A 19,123-nucleotide genomic window follows, 5' to 3' on the forward strand; every position below is an offset into this window, starting at 1 on the left:
GAGAATCACTAGAGTTCATTCCCCATGGACTTGCAATAGCAAGTCTTACAGGCCCTTACCATGCCAGCCAACTGCAGAAGTGCTTCCTGAGGCTCTAACTTAATGCTTAACCACATCAACATGTGACCTTCCAGTTCTGGAGGTCAGAGGCAGGAACCAACTCCACAGGCTGGCACCAAGGTGACACCAAGGTCATGCTCCAGTAAAAAGCTTAGTCCCTGGCTTTCTAGCTGCTGCAGCTGCTTCTCTGGCTCTGGGCTTTTTCTGCTATCCTGAAAGCCAGCAGCATGGCATCCTGGAGCCTCCTTCTCTGCTTCTATTGTCACTCTACTGGCTTTTTTTTTCCCCCTTATAAGGAACTATAATCAATGTTTAAGGCCCAACTGGCTAACCCAAGATAAACTTCTTTTCAAGATCCTGTCTGCAGAGCCCCTCTGCCTCAGGTAACATTCACAGGTTCCAAGAACTTGGATCTTGATGGTTGTGATTCACGTGGCCACAGTGGCTCAGAATGAGAATCCCTGTGCCAATACTTACTTGTGGTATGACCTGTCCTCTCTTCCCTCATGTGTCCCCAAGGGGTAGATCTCAGATGACAGGCTTAGGGGCAAGTGTCTTTCCAGCTGAGCCATCTCGCAGCCCGAGAATTCTGGACCGACTACATTACCGTGTTTCTTCATCTGTTAAATGGGCTTAATAACAGGATCTACTCCGCTGGCTTTGCCATGAGGATTAGGGGAGTTAAGAGAGCAACGTCCTCCGAGGGTCGCTGGGGCAGTCCCACAGCAGCTGCAGTGTCGTATGCTACTATTATTTTCACCCCCACCACAACAGAACAACAGAAAGGCTTACCATCCACGGCTTACTGGCATCTTCTCTCAACAAAAAAGTCATGCTTCCTAGCTGTCTTCTGACAGTGAATTGGTCTGGGGACAGTCATTTTTTCCCTTTGATGTATAAGGAACAGGAAGCACAGTCCAGAGTCCCAGCTCTCAGAAACTGAACTCTGGCAAGCACAAACAGCGACTCCTCACTACCTCCTGTAGCGCACAGTTCTGTGTGCTCCCTGTCACCGGGTTTCTCTGGTGGCTTTTATGGAATCTTTTGAGAGATACCTGCTTTTCTCTACAAGCTCCCAAGTCAAGCAAGGCACATTTAACAAGAAACAGACCTCTGTAATTCATGCTCATTTAGAAAAATGTCAGGTAAAATGTGCAACTAGATTGTTCCAGAAAGACTGTGAACCACACACACCACTGTTCTGATCACGGCTGGGAGGACACGCCATGGCTAAGCACTGAGTTAGCTCAGCCATGGAGCTCAACAGCCAACAGTGAGAGTGGAGACATGAGAGTCGTGCCTAAACAGGAAGCTGATATTCCTTAAAACAGGATACTTTAAACAAAACAGCCCCATGGAAAAGACTAGAAACTCAGGGAAATGCACCTTATGGGAAGGAGCCTGGAATTACAGCAAATGCAGATTTAAGGAAACATATTGATGATTTATTTACAAACAATACTTTGGGGATTAATTAGAAATATGTGATGGCTGCTAAGTTTATGTAAGAGTGGGAACACTGCCAATCACCAACCTGCAACAGCGCCTCAGGCAGCAGCAAACCAAGCTGAACCACAGATAAGCTTTTAAAAACAAGATAAATTTCACCCAGCATGGCTGCTCTAGCAGCTATCTGTCTGTGGTCCTCTGTTTTCCACTGTCAATTTAGTGACCAGTAGTGTTTTCATAATATGAAGTATACGGAAGCAGCTTCTGCTTATAGACAGGCTGGACCCCAAAGGCTGCTGAATCCATGAAGTAAGCATCCCAAACCATGACTACGGTTCAGGCTTCGAGGGCCAACATCTCCTCCTCCAGGATAGGTTTTGGGCTTGTTTGTCTGCTAACATCAACATCTGTTGAGGTAACTCCTCCCCGCCACAATCTCCACCACCAGAAGGGAGGTGACCTCTGGCAAGGAAGGAGTCCACACCAGAGCTTCACCTGAAGATAAGAGAGGCCTGAGCCCAGGGCGCCGTCTGCAGTTTGATAAGTTCCCACAGATGCCCTCTGCCAGCCACTGTGCACACTTAGCCTTTACGCTCTTACACCCCAAGCTTGACCTGAATTACCCTCCAAGAGGCAGTGGCTGTTAGCGGTGGTCCCCTGCCCGTACCTCTTCAGATCATCCAGGTTTCTTCACCCTGGCTTCTGACCATTACCGACAGAGGCTTCTATCTTCACACTCCACAGAACTGTCCTTCATAACCATCTCTATTATGTGGTGACACGTGTGGACTGGTATTTTAATTTTGTATGCCATTCCTACTTTGAATCCACAAATCTGTTATTGACACTGCTTAAAAGGCAAAGGGAAATTGTAATATTTATATACTTTTTGCACCATGATCCTGTGTAGCTCAGGCTGGCTTTAATCTTCCTTTACAGCTGAGGATGGTCCTGATTTCTAGTCCTCCTGCCTCCACCTCTTGAATGGTGGGATGACAGATTCGTGCCACTGTGCCTATTCCCTCAGTGCTGGGGTTGTCCCCAGGCCTTCATACGCGCCCATCAAGCACTCTACAATGCAACTTCATTCAAAACCCCAGTTACAAGTCCTAAGGAGAGGATTTGTAAGAAAGTTAATCTACAAGGCGAGGATAAGGCTTCCTGTCCTGCCCATTGCAACATGGAAGGGGTTGGCTGCTGGCCCACACTGGAGAGACTTGGAGAGGCCTGGCCTGGCACCTCCTAAACAAAGACATGTGCATCGTTGGTAGTTTTGAAGCTCTCCAGCTCAAACTACCAAAGCGGCAATGGGTACTATTTCTGTGTCTAGTTCAACAAATGGAAAGGGAAGAAAATAGGAGACTGCTGATAAGTATCTGTGTTTCAAGACCTTCGAATGACTCCATGATTCTGTCCTAAATACAGTTGAAAGGTCTAAAAAGCAACAATGAAGCAGGCTTTTCAGGCAAGGCACATGGGCTGCTCACTCACAGAAAAGCGGCTCTATGGTCACTTTCATGTCCACTGGGGGAAAACCAAAAGCAAAGGGCTATTATGAACTTTTCTTCAAAAGGCAGAGTGTGGTCTTTACTGGATATTTAAATATATTTTACCCATCTTGAAAATTCAAATTCCAGGTGTGCTGAATACCAAATATTGCATTTAACAGAGACTGCTATTACCTTTGGATTCTATGTTTTATACTATGAATTCTTGGTAGCATAAAAGCCAAGCATGTTAATGAATGCACATATTGGACTCAAAAGTTGAAAGTGAGAAACATTAAATGCAATCCCTCTTTATCTGTGTGGGACCATGAGACAAGCTCACCGTCGCTGTAATGAGGGACAAGACAGTCCACACTATACAGCTCACCATCACTGACTTTTCACTAGTCTCCATATTCCTTAATTTGTAAGGAATTGAACTGAAAAATAATTTTATTTGGTTAATTTAATCTCACTGTGCTTCAACTACCTCAATATAGAAACAGGAACAGTATTTATCCCTTATGGGACAGTTATGTGCAATAAATAAGTTAATATTTGTAAAACATATATAACAGTATTTAATACATAGTAACTACTATCTATTTAATATGTTAAATTGTTATTGTTATACTGCTGCACGTACAGATGCAGTGAACATGTAGAAGTCAAAGGACAGCTAGAGTTAGTTCTTTCCTTTCACTGTGAGTTCTGAGGATCAAAGTCAGATCATGAGGCTCGAGGATCAAGTTCTTTTACCATCTCCTGGCCTACATATGTTTTACATAAATATAGTGTAAACTTAAGCACTCAAGAGGCAGAAACATAAATCGGAAACAAACCATTCCTGGCACCTGGTCATCTGGGCATAGAAGATGCATAACTCAGAGCAGTGTATATCCACGTACCCTGTAACAGCCATTCTCTAACGCACACCCATTTCCAGCAGCCGCTATGCAGTCTCTGGAGCTGCCACTAGCCATAATGTAGGAGCTCTAAGAAGGCTCTGTAACTGGTGCTCTAAAAGAACTTTTTTTTTTCTTTTTTTTTTTTTTTTTTTAGAGCTGGGGACTGCCTTGCGCTTGCTAGGCAACCACTCTATCACTGGGCTAAATCCCCAACCCCTAAAAGAACTTATACACAATTCTTTCCAATAAAAAGCTCACTGCAGAATCCAGACTGGTGTAGCCATTCAAAGACTACCAGGAGCGACCTGCATCCTTACAACAAGAACTCTGGCTCCTAGGTTTATTATATTCTCCAAAGAAATGTGCTGTCAGCTATAAAGAGACACGGCTGGGGGTTGGGGATTTAGCTCAGTGGTAGAGCGCTTGCCTAGGAAGCGCAAGGCCCTGGGTTCGGTCCCCAGCTCCGAAAAAAAAGAACCCCCCCCCCCAAAAAAAAAGAGACATGGCTGGAGACTTTCCTGTGGCACCGCTCACGACAGGAAGGCAAGGGCCTACTCTTCAAAGCGCAGGTAAAATGTGCTAGAGACACACTGTAGGGCAATATGTGCCAGAATCAAAGGCTAAGGAATAAAGCAACAACCAATTGCACTTATATAAGCGAAATATTTTCCATATTTAATCTGCATACTTAGCATGTATAATACATTGAAATGTTTACCTTTAATGTGAGGAAAATGAAACTTTGACGGGGTAGGGTTAACAAAGTATTAAAAACCTATGAAATGTTTAAACCCACTGCTCTGTTGGCAGTCAGCCATATAGTTATTGTTACATCCCTTCCATTCTTTTTTTTTTTTTTTTTTTGGTTCTTTTTTTCGGAGCTGGGGATCGAACCCAGGGCATCCCTTCCATTCTTAAAGGCTAAGCTTGCTCCTGGACACATCGACACGCACCAAATGCCCTGAGCAGGCCTTTCTTTTTCTTGAGCAGAGGGAGCAGGAAGTCAGCGGATGGAACAGCTTACGGGCCACAGGAATACCAAGACTTTGCAAAGACCTTAGCGAGGGTTCTGGCCATCTATCTAGTCTTGGAAGGTCTAGAGCAGCAGTTCTCAATCTGTGGGTTGTGACCCCTTTTTGGGGGCTGATGAACTACTCTTTTCAGGGGTTGTATATCAGATATCCTGCATGTCAGATAATTACATCATTGATTCCTAACAGTAGCAAAATTAGTTAGAAGACTATTTTGGCACACTTCCTGGCACATTTCTCAAAAAGCCATCACATTTCCGGTAACTTACCAGCTTTTCAGCAGGGTATGTTAACTATGGAGAAAAGCAAGTGAAAAGCCGCAGGGCGGACGTTCTCAGGGGTTGGTTGCCTAGGAAGTGCTCTAGTGCAATGTTTGCCAGGTTTAGGGTCGAACATGCAAAGAGCTTAAGCACGATGCATGATAAAGTGTGGTCCTCTATTTCACCTGCCAACATCAGCCAACTGCACTGTGCATCTCTACTCAGTTGTTTTACCTTTCCAACACGAAAAGAAAACATAGCATGTACATATTCGAGTACGCATTTTTGTTTCTCACTATAAATACAATAAGTGAAGACAGCATATACAATGGCTATTCCTGGTTGTCAACTTGACCATATCTGGGATGAATCCAGAATTGGAAGGTCCATCTTTAATCCTGATCTTGAGGCATAGTGGCAGGAGACTAAGGCAAGGAGATCTCTGAGTTCAAGGTCATCTGGGATAGAGAAGTCCCAGATCCAGGAGTGATGGTACACACCTTTAATCCGGGGCACACCTGCTGCTGGAGACCTACATGAGGACACTGGAAGAGGGAAGATCCTCTCTCTTCTTCACCTGCCTGCCTTGTGGGGCTGAGCCACTGCTAGATCCTTGGACTTCCATTCACAGCTGCTGCTGACCACTGGGGAGTTACTACAGACTGTAAGTCACCAACAGATTCCCTTACTATATAGAGACTACCCATAAGTTCTGTGACTCTAGAGAACCCTGACTAATACAGCATACAAAGAATCAAAGGAAAATTACTCATGATTTTTTCATTCATAAGATGCAATGTTTAGCTGTTAGAGAAATATTTATCTTTTTTCCATGTTTTCTTTTTTTTTTTAAAGATTTATTTATTTTATTTATTTGAGTATACTGTAGCTGTCCTCAGACACACCAGAAGAGGGCATCAGATCCCATTGTAGATGGTTGTGAGCCACCATGTGATTGCTGGGAATTGAACTCAGGACCCCTGGAAGAACAGTCAGTCTCTTAACCTTTGAGTCATCCTCCAGCCCTCTTTTTTCCGTGTTAACACATTAGCCACCTAGCCACTGTATTCACGAATATCCAGTATTTAGAATATTTAATTATACAATCAACAATTATTTCTGTTGATGATTTCTGAACAATTATCAGGTTATTAATTCAATTATCAGGTTACTAAGAATCTGTAACAAGACTCAGCAAACATTTCCAATAGAGTCCAGTACTGAAAATTTTCGAGAAGCCACATATCGTTTGTTGTGTGAGATTGCTGTTCTTTTGTTAATTTCTTAAAAAACAAAACAAAACAAAATCTTCATTTATAAGATCAGCCAACTCTGACCCAGGCTCTTCCTGGCTGCCTTCTGCTCTAGAACCAAAGCCATGGCATGTCTACACAGATCACAAGGCCACAAGGATTACATATCACATGTAAGCACACCAAGGAAGCCATGCTTTTAAGATCTCAGCAGGAATTTCATTTGACCCTTGATGTCACAGAGTAACAGTACCCAAGGACAAAGGCGTTACATTAAAACACTAAAAGAACTGGATGTGGTGGCACAAGCCTGTGATTCCGGCACTCAGGAGGCAGAGGTGATAGGAGGGGGAGAGGTTGAAGGAGGACACTAAAACAGACTTGCCTGCTATTTATATATCCTTCGACTCATGCCTTTCTTCCTTCCATCCCCTCCGTCTCATCGTCATGAACGGTTAGCAACATAACCATCCAGTACTATCTGGTAGTCAAAGATCATTTAGGGATAGTCATATGATAGCTTAGTCTAGGAAATGTGGTGGGAAACCATGTTAAATATAGACTTCAAATGAGCAAACTAGTGTCACATTCGGCAAACGGTGCATTCTTTTTCTCGGAAAAACAATTTGAGGCTTAAATTCTGTCCTGTTAAATAGGCACTATCTTCTCTGTGCCACTTGGCAAAAGAGCTACATAATGGCATATAGAATAAAAATTACATTTTAATCAAAGTTCTTCAAGATAGGTTTCTTACAGGTTTAATATTTAAATAGTTTTTAATGTTTAAATAGTTTTTAGACCATTGAGCTGAAGAAGTTGTTACTAAAAACAACATTCATCATTAGATTTTACTGAGTCCACACTGTCTGCTGCTGAACAGCAGATAGTAAAGCTTCTCTCAGGAGGAAGCGCTGGGGAAAGCTCAGCACAACCACTGGGGAGTAAGTGGGAAGGTCATCCAGGGTTGAAGGTCAAAGGCTAGGCTCCGCATGAGACCAGGAGAGCAGCAGGCCTTTCTTTTTCTTGAGCAGAGGGAGCAGGAAGTCAGCGGATGGAACAGCTTACGGGCCACAGGTTTTGGTATTAAAATCATCACAAATCCTCCAGTTGCTTAAAAACTGCAGAACTCGGAGGTTTTGGAAACGGAAGCACCCATGCGTCAGAGCACAAGTACAGGTGGCATGGCTCTTCCAACAAAGCAGGCTGCGCTCATGACCATCCGGAAGTGCAGTCCAGCTTGAAGAGGGCTGAGTGACGCTCAGGAGGGAGCAATGTTTGCTTTAAACATCTTTATAAATACATGCAGCTCTGGAGTTATCCGCGCACCTAAGACATGTGAGCATTTTCTACACACTGTCATAGACCTAAGCCTTGTTTTTCACAGCCAGCTGATATAAGGATCCTCAGGCTTTAAGACAAGGTTTTTGTCTTAGATTTTATTTGTATGTTGTAAGTGTTTGCCTAGTATGTGCATCACATGCATGCTGGTGTCCGTGGAGCGCAGAAGAGGATACTAGATCCCCTGGAGCTGGAGTATAGACTGTTGTAAGCCACCACGTGGGTGCTAGGGTTCTCTGCAAGAACAAGCACTCCTAATGCTGAGTCATCTTTCCAGTTCCTAAGGGTACTACTTCCTGAGTGAATGTTATATGTAATGGATGATTTCTGTCTAACAGTAAAATTCGGGGAATAAAGAATAGATAACTTTTTGAGCCATGGGTACTGTTAACTCAGGAAACAACTGGATTCCAAGCTAGAGGGACACAATCAACTGGGCAGCTGAGGAAATTCATGAGGAAATTCTCTACCTGCCTTTAACAGCCAATATCCCACATTCCAAGGATTTCTCAGGAGCCCTCGTCTTTCTCACCTTGGAAGTCGCGTTACTTCACAGACCTTCATTGCACACTCCACGGCAGTCACACCTCGAGTCTCAGTCTTCAGCTCAAACTGGCATTTCATAACTATAAACTAGAAATGTCAGTATTATGGGTGCCATAAAACCTCCATATTCTAAACTCAACTTTTCCCCAATCTCCCACAATACTTGCTCTATTATTACTATTATTAACTTTTTAAAAGATTTACTTGTTTTTATTTTATGTATTTTGCCTGTATGTATGTGAAGGTGCCAGGTCCCCTGAAATTGGAGCTACAAACAGTTGTGAGCTGCCATGTGGGTGCTACAAATTGAACCTGGGTCCCTCTGGAAGAACAGCCAGTGCTCTTAACTGCTGAGCCATTTCTCCAGCCACTATTGGAAATCCCCCCTCCTCCTTTTTTTTGAGACAGAGTTTCTCTGTGTAGCCCTGGCTATCCTGGAACTCACTTTGTAGACCAGGCTGGCCTTGAACTCACAAAGATTCATCTGCCTTTGCCTCCCAAGTGCTGGGATTAAAGGCACGCGCCTCCAGCCTGGCCTCTGTCTTTCGTTTTACCTGCTTCACTTCATAAGCACTAGCAGTATCTGCATGTCTCAAGGTCACCCACACAGCAGAGCCTAACTCAGTCACAGTCCCTCTTCTCTGCTCCCTACCTGGTCTCTAATTCCTATGAATTTCCTCTGGGACACTGCCACTGCCCTCAGTCACACCTTCCCCTTCAATACAGCTACAATAGTTGGCTACCCGCCTGCTCTGTGCCCACCCATTGTTCTCTTTGCTTCCTACCCCAAGGCCTTCAACATCCACAATCTCTATCCTCATGGCAATCTGGGTCTCAGGCAAACATTCCGATAAAGGAAATGCGCTGAGTGTGGGGCAGACCTGTAATTCACTTCCCACGTTGGCTCATCATTCTGTTTGCTGTCACTGACGTGACTTTAATATCCAGCTCTGCATAGCCTGAGAGAGGAAGAGACTTCTGAGCAAAATAGCTCTGTGACCCTGAAGGCATAACCCCGACATCCTGGTGAAATTCCAGATGAAACTAGACTCACGAGTTTTTAAGATCTGTTTCTAACGGAAACAATTCTTAATAGCAGTGTAAGAACTTCCTGAGTTTCAAAGGAAAACTATATTCACATCTCTGCTCCAAACTGCCCTTCCTAACACAGCGCCTAGCGTAGGCGCGCACATGCACACCTTGGCATTGACTTCAAAGCTTTCCACCCAATCTTCCTGAATCCTCACGGCAGCCCTGGGACGGGGGCATTTCATAGACAAGGCCACTGAGGCTTAGCAGTTGACTATCATACTGAAGCTAGTAAGAGCCAGGGATGAAACCCAAGCCTATTCTACAGTTGGTCCTGCTAACCTCTGAGGTCTGACAAGTGACCTGGAGGGACAGGAAGTGTATGCCATTTGAAAGGGCCTCAGAGACAACTGAAAAACATTTCCTTACTTTAAACACAAACTCACTGATTCTGGAATAAAAACAAAACACAAACAAATCCTCGGCTTGTACACACACACACACTCTCTCTCTCTCTCTCTCTCTCTCTCTCTCTCTCTCTCTCTCTCTCTCTCTGTGGGTAAAGAGCTGTTGTCAAGCCTGACAACTTGAGTTTGATACCTGGGACCCACATGGCGGAAAGAAGGAGGGAACAAACCCCTGAAAGTTGTCCTCTGACCTCCACATAGGCGCTCCCCAACTCGTACACACTCACACTAATAACAACAACAATAAGTGGAAGCACAGATGAGATGATTTCTGTTTAAAGTTAAGACATAACAGAAAGGAAAGGGAGAGGGAAAGGGCCTGCGCTGACCCAGGTCACTACTGTATGCACACCTAATGGTGTAGCATGAAGGCCTCCAGGGGCAGCTTCCAGGGACTTCCTTCTCTCTACACTCAGTGGACAAATTGCCGTTTGTTTGTTTATTATTTATTTATGATGTTTAAATTCACTTTCATTCTTGTTTCTTCGTTCCTTGTGAGGCTACCAATCATCATAAATGCTGGTGCCAGCATGCCTCTCCCCTTTCTAGCCTGATGTTGGGGTGAGAAGACAGATAAGCAGGCTATCAGAGCAACCATAAGGTATCTGTTTGAGACTGCACCCTGGGACCTGTTTTCCTACACCTGGCACCTATTCACGTGCCTGTTTCTTATCCTTTGAGCACAGGGATTGAGCTGGCAGCCTTCTCTTCCTTTGGCACTGCTGCCCAGCACTTTTCTCACCTGGCTGGCGTCCTTCTTCCTAGGCTGGTTATGAACACTGCTCTTTCTCCACTGCCTCCCAAGGAGAGTGGAGATCCTCCTTTCTTCCTTCCTAAGAGCTTTCTTTTTTTTTTTTTTTTTTTTTTTTGGTTCTTTTTTTCGGAGCTGGGGACCGAACCCAGGGCCTTGCGCTTCCTAGGTAAGCGCTCTACCACTGAGCTAAATCCCCAGCCCCTCGTAAGAGCTTTCTTGTTAATCAACAGAGAGACCAGGAGTGGATTATAAACACGGAAATCTTCATTTTCTCATTGTGATTTTGCTGGCATTTATAGAACCCCTCTTCTATAGACTAAATTACAACAGAAGACAGTAAGCCCATCTGTTTTTCTCACTGCTCTCAGGGCTCTTTGACATGTTTTATTTTGCATGACCCAAACCTAACAGCAAATAACACAATGAGATAGCAATGCAAGCCTACTGGATCACTGATTAAAAGTAAGCACACTAGCCCTCTGTGGTGGCACAGAGCTAGCTCCCAGTACTCTGGAGGCAGAGGCAGGTAGCTCTGTGAATCTGAGTCAGGCTAGTCTACACAGCAAGTTCTAGGTCAGCCAGGACTACATAGAAAGATGCTGTCTCAAAAAACAAAACAAAGTAAGTTGACTAAGCTCTTAGCACCAATTTAGTAAATGAAGTTGATTATGGATACAGTTTCAGTCCAGTAACAATTCTGAAGAAATTCTAAAGAAGTGCTGTACTGGCTTTAGGAAAATTATGAGACGGGCATAGTGGTGTGAACCTGAAATCTGATCTGGGAAGTTGAGACCAGAAGATTCTAAATTAGAGACTAACCTGGGCTACACAGTGAGGCTTACTGATAACTCCAACTTCATTCACATGGTAATAACAGTACCTAAGTAGCTACTGTTCTTGTAGTAAATGGGGGAAGGGCCAGTTTGGGCTCATTGCTTTGACTTACTATGCTCTCCACTAAGCATGTGAGCTGACTGACAAAGCATTTCAAGCCCCACATGAGAATAATCAGATAGTTTAAAAAATTCACAGCCGCTGATATAAGCCTCACCTGTAGTCTTTGAGTTTTGTTGACTAAAAGAGAGAACAAAATCAACTCAGTAGGATAAAAAGCTATGGTTTCTTGGTTTGGGTTTTGTTTTCCAGTTGTTAAATCTATGCTTTGGGAACAGCAGTTCCATCTCAGACACATGGTTGCTGGTGTCCAGGCTCCTCCTCTCCTCTCTCAGACAGAGTGCTCTTTCTTAGCCAACAAGCTTCCCTTTGTTGTGATTTATAGCCTTGGCCTGAATAACCAACTCTCAGCCCTCTACATGACATGAGAGCAGGGCTTTGGTGCTCAAAAGTTATTGATCTTTAAACAGATGACTTTTTGAAACTGACTACATTTTAAATACAAAACAGTTAAAATTCTCCCAAAGTATCACAAAACCACACTGCGGTATGGGTTACTGTAAATGTAGTCAGCAAGCATGGGCATCACGCCACAGGCAAGCCCTTCGTGGCCTGCTTAACTGTCCTTTCTCTTTGGAGACTCTTCTACGTCAGCTTTTTCACCCATCTCTGACTCCCACCCCACTCCCTCCAAATTCTTAACAACTCTCACTCTTCATAGCAATGCGTGCCCAGGATCTACAGCTTTCCCACCAACACCTGACTGGGGTAAAAACTCCTAATCTCTGAAAGGAGGAACTGGAGCAGGTAGTGGTCATAGACCCTAACATCCCACCCAGGAGGCTAATGCAGGAGGGCCCCCAGGTTTGGTGCTAGCCTGGGCTATATGGCAAAACTTAAACAACAAATTCAAAAAAATGATACTTTTCAGTTTTTCTGCTATGTATGTAATATACTATTACAAAATAATTACATGTAAGTTACTTAACCACCCACCCCTGCCTTCTCTGAACTGTGTCCACTGGATACCTGCCTACTAACTTTACCACCTTCTATGGCTTACCAACGTGCTCAAAATCTTTACGGTGTTTGTAGTCAGGGTCTCACTTTTGCCTCGAACTTCATAGGTAGATCAGCCTGGCCTCCAACATGTGATTCTCATGCTCAGTCAAAATTTTCTACTATTAAACTCAGGAGTATTAAAAACGCCCTTCCTCGGGCTTTGGGACTTCTCACAACCACTGCTGTCTCAGGAGAGGCTCATTCAAGAGTCTTACATTCATTCTCAATGTTTTAGTCCCTCATGTCTCATTTATAACTCCATACTGGCACACCTGAACCCCCAGAAACAGCTCTGGTTTTTCTGCCATCCTCTGGTGACCAACCCAATTACGCCTAGGCACTGTATCCTTTCTCTTCAGCACTGACCCCTCCTCAGCCTTCTTCCATGCTTATTCTCAAACTTCTTGCCAACCACCTTGGTGCTTTGAATGAGAAATGTCCCCCAGGCTCGTTTGACCCCTCGATCCCCAGATGGTGTTGTTGTTTGGGAAGTTTTGGAACCTTTGAGGGGTAAGGCCTTACTGGAGGAAATATGTCACTAGGAAGAGGTGGACTTTGAGGTTTTATAGCTCCATTCCACTTCCTGTTTCTTTCCCTCTCTTCCTTTTCCCTTCCTCCTCTCCCACCCCAAACTCAGCTTCCTGTGCTGCTGGCTTCTCCCCTGCCACAATTGCCTCTTTGTCTCTGGAACTGTAAGCCAAAGTAATTAATTCTTAAGTTGTTTTTGGTCACAGCAACAACAAAAAAGTAACTAATGCAATGACCCCAGCTCCTCTAGAGCCTTATATCTGCCTGTGGGGATGACCCCAGCTCCTGTGGAGCTGCACGTTTGGTACCTGTGGAGTCTGACTGCAACAGGGTTTTGTTCTTGTTGCTATCCCCCGCCCCCTTTTTGATTTCATTTGCCTTGTCTGTTAGCCCGACATTACCACAATCAGAGATCTCTTCAGCATTACCAGCACTCGTCTGCCTCCTCAGTCTCTTCAGCATTACCAGCACTCGTCTGCCTCCTCAGCCCCTTCCTGAGCTCTGCTCTAATGCCTTCCATCTGAGAACCCGTGGGCTGCCCTTCCGCAGCACACCGAATCAGATCTCGGCAATCCTGGAAAGTCTACCACTGGGCACCCACGTCCCACCCACACCCCACCCCCACACCTTCCTATTTCTAGCCGGCAACACCACCTGTTAGCCTTCAGGGGTCCGTCCAGTGGGGACTTCAGGCATGATCTCTGTACCATTCCTTCTCTAAAAGTCAGCAGGAATCATGTTTGTAAAACCAAACTACTTTTTAAAAAATAGTTTTTTCTTCTTGATTACAATCCTCCTGATTGGGGTGAGATGGCCTCTTAACGCAGTTTTAGTTTGCATTTCCTGCTGGCCAAGGACATGGTTAACTTTTAAGATACTTTTAGCCACCTTTATTTCTCCCATTGAGAACTGTCTATTTGGCTCATTAATACATTTATTGATCCTAAAGGGGTTTTGGAATTTTAATTTTGGAGTTCTTTAGATATTCTAGATATTAATCCGCTGTCAGATCTGTAGGGCAAAGATTTTCTTTCATCCTGAAGTCTGCTCTTCTCTTTGCTGATGGTTTCCCCTGGTAAGCAGAAACTTTTTAATTTCTTGTAATTCCAATGATAATTCTTGGGGTTATTTCCTTGTTCTGTTAGAGTTTATGTAGCTCTTGAGCACACACTGAAAGGACGAACAACACACCACAGAGATCCTTGTATATCCATGTTTATTGCTACACTGTTCACAATAGCTAAGAAACAGAACCAAATTAAATATCCATCAACAGGTAGATGGATAAACAAAAGATGGAACTCATATACAAAGAAATTTACTCAGTCATTGAGAATGAAATTACATCTGAAAGACAATGGACATTATTATTAAGTAAATTGTTATTACTTAATATACTATATATTAAGTAAAATAAGCCCAACTTATGATGAAGATAAGTATTGTGTGTTTTATTTCATATGCAGACTCTAGATTTAAATGTGTGTTACTGGTTGACTGTGAAGGAGAGGAAGAAATCTTAGGGAGGTAGTGGGGTACAGGAGACACGAAGGCAGGAGAACCACTAACAGGGGAAAGGAATTAGCAAGGAGGAGGGTAAAGGGAACGGGGTGTGTGCATATATGTATACATACACAGGTACGGATGCATGACGATGTCATAAGGGAGCCCATTACTTTGTATACCAACTTAAAAAGTTAGTAACAGAAACTCCAAATAGGTCCTGGCTTCACCTCTCACTCTCTTCCACCCTGCACTCATCCACAGAGCACGTCTTTAGTTTCCTATCCCCTCCTTCCCACATTTCTCCCTTAGCCTCAGTCACTGTTCACTGTATGAACGCTCTTCCTTCCTGGGCTCTATAGCTAACTACTACTCAGGCCTTCACTCATCCAACGCCTTAGTGTCTGGCCTGTTACATTCACACATAAATTATATTTAATTCGAAGTCTTCTTGGAAAAGAAAGAGGTGCTATCACCCTTTGTTTGTCCTTTGTTTCATGACCAGAATGGGAATTAAATGGTAGCAGCTTAAACAACTCAATAACTATCTGAAATAACACACACACACAAACACACACACACACACACACAGACACACAAAGACACACATACACACACACACACAGACATACATAGACACACAAAGACACACATACACACACACACACAGACATACATAGACACACACACACACTCTCTCTCTCTAATCTGGTATTTCCTGTAGGTACCTACCACTAGCTACATCTCCAGGTCTGAGGTGAGGTGAAGGAGTAATTAAATTGTTGGGAAAATTCTTTCCCCACTGATTTCCATAATATATCAATTTTTGTTGTTGTTGTTGTTTGGTTTGCTTTGATTTGGTTTTTGAGACATTGTTTCACTCTGTAACCCTGCCTGTCCTGGAACTCACAGCGGTCCACATGCCTTTACTTCTCAAGTGATGGGATCAAAGGTGTATGCCACCACCACTACCACCACCACCACCCTGCTAATTTATCAACTCTTAAATTATGTCCTTTTTTTAAAAAAAATTATTAAACAGTTTCTTCCTTTTTTATCTGATTTAAAAAGAAAAAAGCTTTGTAAAGAAACAGAACTCAACATCTGGCAAATACTAGCAGATAAACACAGACAAGCTCCAAAGACCTCAGTGACCTTTACAAAATGAATTCGTCCCACTTTAACGATGGCAGATCTGTACGCTTGTTTCCTAGCGTGAATAATCTGCATTTCTGGATCTCCTCAAGGTTCTGATGTCAGCAGTAAGGCTAGGAATGCAGTAGGCATGTTACATACTAAGAAGTTATAGAATAATTTCAAAAAATAATTCTATTAAGAACTAGTAATAGGCGATATACCTAGCAACTTCCAATAAATGCTTCTTGAATTAAACTAAAGGTATTAAAAAATAGATACAATATAGTATACAAAAATCTCTACCAAAAAGGACATCAAAGAGCCAAGAAATCTGAACTCCAACAGGGAAAGGGCTATGATCTTGTGGTGTAGATTAGATCTAAGATGTAATGATTTCAGAAATCTAAGAAAACAAGATAATAAATATTTAATGGGTAGTACAACATCTCTATCCTACAGATAGCAGGGGAGGGGAGGTCATTTCTAACTAAAATGTCTGTCTTCATACTAGATTTAGTGAGATTTTTGTGAGTTTCTTAAGTATGAAAGATTTGGCTGAGAACAAGGGCATCTATAAAACAAAGTAATCAAACAGACAACAAAACCAGAAGCCCACAAAAAGGAAAGGGGTTGGTTGGGGAAGAGGTCCCAAAGCATTATCAGTAAATGATGTGTTTGGAGATTTAAACCTAAATAGTTCAAGTTAAGAAGTCTAAACTTGATTCTATAGCAAAGTGGCATCCCAGGGGAATCAATCTAGAGACAGAATACAAGATAAGTTTCAGGAAAAGAAAAACCAGAGACAGAAAGATAATTGGGGAATTTTTAGCACATTTCACAGAATTGTTCTAAGAAAGGCCTCAGATGGTGAATGGCAACAGCAGGGACCTGTGTGACGGTGTAAACAGAGTCATTTTAACTGGGGAATGGGACTAGAGGAGTTTTTCTTCCTCTTATAAAAAAGATAATGACCTAAAAGCACATGCTTCAATCATTCAGGCTTAAAATGGGACTGGAGAGATGAACTCTCAAGAACTTTTTGCTTTTGCAGAGGACCCAGGTTCAATTCTCAGTGTGTACATGATAGCTCACAACTGTCTCACCTTAGCCCCAAGGGATCCAATGCCCTCTCCACACCTCCAAGGGTGCCAGGCATGCGCATGGTGCCCAGACACGCATGTGAGCAAAGTGCAGACACCCAAATCGCCTCCCCACACGCTGACTCCTCCTACTTCCTTCACCAGCCAGACAACATATTCAGCGGAAACAAAGGGCAGCATTTACCAGCTCTCTAAAAACACCAGAAAATCCTCAATCCTATAATAGGTCACACAATTTCTTCGAAATTCTCATGTCCTCTCTCAATTCTACAAGTCCAAACTCTAACCAGCTCAAGGGCCCTTTTCCCATCAGTTCTTCCCAGGAGCCTCTGTTTTTTAAACAAACATTTTAAAGGCCCTTCACAGCTATCCCTCGTCCCCTTGGATAAGCTGTGCATCCCTTACAGCAGGCATACTCTTTTCCTTCCTCTCTGCTTTGTAACACTTAATTTTGTGTATATGGCAGTAATGGCAGTAGCGGAGTGTGAGGTTAAGACTGCAGATAATGAAGAGAGAATAGTTGATTTTGAATTTTAACTTAGCTCTTCATTAGTTGTGTGCCCTACTATTTACCTTATATTTCTATATATTTATGAATTCACAATGGAGGCTAACAGTTCATGATTCATAGGCAGCCAGCAGACGGGATTACAAGAGTGCAAATACTATAAAAGTGTCCCAAAGATAAAAGATGCCTTAAAAAAAAATCACTCATAGGGTAGCAAACCACTGGATGTGTTGTGATAGCTGTGCAGAGCTTTACAATCTGTGCAGGCAAAGGTAAAAAGTTAAACATAAAGCCGGTCAATGCAAAGTCTTCCTAAGTCATCTATCCTAAGGCTGGCTACGACTTTTTAAAACAATCTTTTTGCTGCGTGTTGTGCTTGCCCATGCCATGGTGCACATGCGAAGCCAGAGGAGAGACAATCAGGGGAGTTCTCTCCAGGAATCAAACCCGGCAACAGGCACCTTTACCAGTGAGCTGGGTCCCCGCGCCGAGCCGTGCCTTACATTTGAGAATTTAAGTTCCTTATAATAAGCAGCCGCCTGAACTGGCGTTCCTGCTGCAGCATTTTCCCATTTGCCACAGCCTCTCTAAAACACAAAGGGGATGTTTCCCACTGCTACAAATCCTCCATTTTATCCCTTCAGTTTAAACCTCCTTGGATCTCATACAAAGTCATCCTTATCTCAGCCTGGTCTCCAGCTTCATCTCTCAAAGCTCACGGGGAAACCTGAATCACTTGGTCACATCTCAAAGGCTTTTTGTACGCCATGCCCTCCGCCTGTGACACCTGCTTATTATTTGCTGGAGCTACAAGGATAAAGTACCACAGACTGCAGGTTAAATAACATCCTCTTAGGTCAGGATACTGGAAGGTCTGGTTTCTCCTGAGGCCTGCCTGTCTTCTTGGCCTTGTTGCTAAGTTTTACTTGAACCTTCTTATGCAGGTATAGTGTATGTCCAATTTTTTTTCTTGTAAGCATCCTTGTCAGGTTGCACTGGAACCCCTAAGGGTCTCATTTTAACTCAATCACCTCAGAAGCCCTACACCAATATAGATCCATTTTAGGCAGTCAGGGTTAGGTCAGGCTACCACCTAAGAGGTTTGAGATGACATAATTGAGCTGTTTACAGCTCTTATCCTTTTGCCCTGTCCAAGCTCACTTCCATCTGTTTTTCCAAGACTAGCCCAAGCCTTCCCCTCCAGCCCTTTCTCTGTTCCAAGCCTCTGAACACTGCTGCCACAGTGTTCAATACACTGAAGTAACTCTGGCTTTTCTTCTCCAGGATACATTTCTTAACAGTGAAGATTATCCTTATCATCCTGGACAGCAACCTACAGAAAGTATTTAATAAAACATCTGACAAAAAGCGGAGGGAAGAACATGGATGTTAAAGTAAAAGTCATACAAGTTCAAATCCCAGACCTACTGTTTCCCCACAGAGGCGGGGAAGTCACTTAATGTTGAGTCTCCATCTAACGAAAGCCTTGCAATAATGTACAACTGAACTACAACAAAACTACTCAGGTTTGTTAGGCGGTGAAGGCTGGATCCTGGCTAGTCTGACAGCCACTTCTATCATTCAGTAATTAAGTCATTTTTGAGTACATTTAATACTCTTCTGCTTTAGTTGCCTGTCTGTCAAAAAAAAAAACAAAAACAAAAACAAAAAGCAACCTCAGATGGGTGCTGTGATGGCTGTGATGACTAGGGAGAACGTCCAGGTGGGTACGCACGCAGCACGCCGTCCTATTTCTATGCTTCCTATTATTGCTATTACCAGAACACTGCAGGTCTGAGTAGATGTGAC

At 43.4% G+C, this 19,123-nt stretch overlaps 1 protein-coding gene and 1 long non-coding RNA gene across 9 annotated transcripts in view; one reads left to right on the forward strand and one right to left on the reverse strand.

Annotated features, from left to right (window-relative positions):
* Positions 1-19,123, reverse strand: part of Trak2 (trafficking kinesin protein 2) — a 66,245-nt gene that overhangs the window by 44,153 nt on the left and 2,969 nt on the right.
* Positions 4,057-5,707, forward strand: LOC148003743 (uncharacterized). Its single transcript, XR_015629583.1, has 2 exons — positions 4,057-4,731; positions 4,803-5,707. It is a non-coding gene; the product is annotated as an uncharacterized LOC148003743 (long non-coding RNA).

Source organism: Rattus norvegicus, chromosome 9, assembly GCF_021556685.1.
Source record: "Rattus norvegicus strain SHRSP/BbbUtx chromosome 9, alternate assembly SHRSP_T2T, whole genome shotgun sequence".
In the NCBI taxonomy this organism is placed as follows: domain Eukaryota; kingdom Metazoa; phylum Chordata; class Mammalia; order Rodentia; family Muridae; genus Rattus; species Rattus norvegicus.